The sequence below is a fragment of the Tupaia chinensis genome, unplaced genomic scaffold (assembly GCF_000334495.1).
Source record: "Tupaia chinensis unplaced genomic scaffold, TupChi_1.0 Scaffold000392_1, whole genome shotgun sequence".
Taxonomy (NCBI): domain Eukaryota; kingdom Metazoa; phylum Chordata; class Mammalia; order Scandentia; family Tupaiidae; genus Tupaia; species Tupaia belangeri.
The window spans coordinates 5,681,105-5,684,530 of NW_006159894.1; the positions used below are offsets into that span (position 1 = coordinate 5,681,105).

At 35.9% G+C, this 3,426-nt stretch overlaps 1 pseudogene; it reads left to right on the forward strand.

Moving 5' to 3' along the window:
- Window positions 1-1,604: 1,604 nt before the first annotated feature.
- LOC102480289 (nibrin pseudogene) lies at window positions 1,605-3,135 on the forward strand (annotated as a pseudogene).
- The last annotated feature ends 291 nt before the right edge of the window (window positions 3,136-3,426 follow it).

A 3,426-nucleotide genomic window follows, 5' to 3' on the forward strand; every position in this document is an offset into this window, starting at 1 on the left:
CCACACACTCACACGCATCCGGTGTGAGTTTAAGTCACCTAGTCCAGGACTAGAAGAACTGTGGTCAACTACATGGGAGTCCAGCAACATAGCCATTATACCAGCTGCTGGTCCCCAGCCATATTTTCTTATTCAAAGACTTTCCCCTTGTTTCAACAACTTTCTTCTACACGTTTATCTCATTCACAAAGTTTTGGTTTCTAAATATCAGATGAGAGACTTGTAATGAATTGCTTAGATTCCTGTAAACAGTTCCCTGTACTGGAAGCCAACACTTTTCAAGGGTGCCAGGTACTAGTAACAGTTTGAAAACTTTTTTTTTTTTAATTTAACAATAACGTCCTCAGGCCAGTGGTGGCATGGTGGTTAAGGCACTGAACTCCCACATGGTCAACTGTGTTTCAAGTTAGGGCTTTTTCTCTCTCTGGCTCTCTCTATCTCACATACATGCCCTATAGCAAACTTAAAATAACAATAATGATAATAAATAAAATAAATACTTTTTTAAAAAATGTCTTCTAAAACTAATAGTCAAATCTGTGTTAATTTCCAACAGACTAGCCTTAGGCTTAAAGCATGGACCATAAATTAACAGTATTAATGTCACTTGCCTTGTCAAAAATGCAGAATCTTAGGTCCCATCTGAAGACAACTAAAATCAGACCCTGTTTTTACAACCTCTTTGGGTGCTTCCAGTATAGGTTAAAATTTGAGAAGCACCAGGCTAGAACACAGAGCTCATTTTGTCTCAGATCTGTACTTCCTCTGTCTCCAAAGCTTCTTGACTCGTGTAACACACAAGGTCTGATTAACTAATTGCCCACACCATAGAAGATTAAAAAGCACAAATAGGACAGGAAAGATGCACCAAATATTCAAGACAGGAACAAGAGAGGAAAAGAGAAATCTGTGAAAACACAAGTAGGCATAACCACGTGGTTATGTGCATAAACAACTACTTATCGGAGTACTAAAATGGAACTCCTAATTAGTATCGTTTCAACTTCAGTTCTCTGCACATCATTCAGATAAATACAAGGATGCTACTAAAAGTTTGTGGAAAACAACTGGAATTAAACTATGAGTTCATTTGGTGCAAAAAAAAATTGAAATCTGTGTTTTTTCATAGCATATATTTCCATGGACTTTTAAAAAATTCCTGTACTTATGAGCTCTCGGTGATTAAATCAAAGTTGGTCTATAATCAGCCTCATTTTTAAGAAGTTAGGGAACTCAATCTCAAAATCCAAAGAAATATCATTACTACTCAGACCTGGTCCCTCTATCTTGCTGATCCAGCCTAAAGTGCAACCTCTTACTAAGAAAACCTCATCCGAGGCTCAGCCACAAGCCCAGCTTCACCAACTGCTGCAGTCTGGAATTCCCAGAATCCAGACTATGCCAGAAATGGAAGTATGGAGTGCCCATGAAACATAAATGAAAGTGCAGGGTGGGGTGCTGCAGGAGGAGCTATGGATGTTGAGCCAAAGGGCAAGTCTTCTCAAGTGGGTGCCTTTAGCTGCCTGTGTACAAAAGCATCATTCAAGCTTTGATTTGTGTTGAAACTAGCCTCAAGGTGGTGGACTTCTTTGTGACCACACAGTATGTGGAGGTGTCCAGTTACAAAACCAGAATATTTTACTGAATTTGTCAAATTAGTTCAGCTCAAGAAACAACCTCCACAAATTGAAAGCATTGGAAATTAAGTTTGGCAGTTGTTTTTGGAGGTAGAAAAACTAGCTTGATAACAGAAGAAAATGAAGAAGAATTTAGTTTCTTTTCAGTTTCTAGAACTTGTGTTGTTGATGTAGGAAGAACACATTCAGTATCTTAATTCTTGACTCAGAAAAAAATGGATTAATTCAATCATGGATATGCTCCAAAGGATTAAAGAAACAACTCCAGAGCCAAACCTTGCCCAAGGCTTGTCAGTCGATGAAAAACAAATGCCAAGTGCCCCAGTAGATACTACAACATACATAGCTGACAAAGAATCAGAGTAAGCAAATGCATGTATGCATTTGAGACCACAGAAATCAAGACCAAAAAAAATTTTTTAAATAAAAAAATAAATCCCAATCTCCAGAATGTAACAAAAATTCAGAATGTTTTCTCAAGAAACATCCACTATGAAAGAACAACACCATCCCTCCCTCCAAAAAAAAAAAAAAAAGCTGTAATCATAATACTATAGTATCAAAGGCTATTATTAGGGTAAAAAATTCCAAACCATCAGCTTTCATCAACAAAAGTCTCTGATCTTAGCAAAAGTAAAGATTGGGCTTCTCAGCAGCAGCTTCTCAGCAGCATCAAAACTACTTTCAGCAGCTACTAAGAAAAGGGAAAGGAATGAAGAAAAAAAAATCTTCATTGAAATAACAAAGAATAGAAATGGTTTGTTTTATTTTAGTATGTTAGACCCTCAATGAGGAAAATAAGGAACCTGTGGATAAAAATTCAGAAAACATATTTATAGATATAGATTTAGCATCCAGTATGAAAAATTCTGCCAATAAATATCTTTCTAAAGAAAATTTAAGAGGCACATAAAAGAAAAAGAAATTGATGATTTGGTCATAGAGGATAAAGTGTTGGAACTGGTATACAGATACACAAAACCAAAGTTAGAAATTGAAGTGAAAGTTCAAAAATGAGAAAATGTTAGAAACAAATTACATTTTTAGTGACAAAGTACCATAATAAAGTAAAATATCTCAAGAAAATTAAATTAGGGGAAAAAAACTGTAAGCTCAAGAAGAAGTCAATGTAGTCAACTAAAGAAGAATTATCTAACAATGATGAACTTTGTGATGATACTGAGATACCTCCAAGAAAGATGTTACTGACTGAATTTAGATCATTGGTGGTTGACATTCTACCACCAGAAATCCATCTGATATAAATAATGAGCATGATCAACTATGGAATTTAAAGACATTCAAAAGAGTTGCATATTCTGGAGCAGAATAACTCCCACACATCACTGAAGGATCAGATCCAATAGCACATCGTGCTTGAAAGAATACACAACTAGAGTGGTTAGGGCAGGAAATGAAAGTGCAAAATTGACATGTAGAGGAAGAGTCTCTCACTGATGATCTCTTCAGGTATAATCCCAATATAAAAAGAAGATAACTGAAGGTTTTAGAAAGAAGCTATGGAAAGACATAGCAAAACATTTAGTTCCGGCTAACCAAAATACATGAGTACAGTGCATAGAAAAGATTTAAGGTATAAATATTTTATGGCCTACATTTGTTAAATAAAATGAAAAAAAAAAAACTCAAAAAGAGAAAGGGTTGTCCTTACTTAGAATTTAAATACTTTAAAACATATTAAATGGGGGACCAGCAAGTGGTGTGATGGTTAAGGTGCTGGACACTCCCACATGGCTGACCATGGTTTGAGTCCCAGACCTGGTGGCTT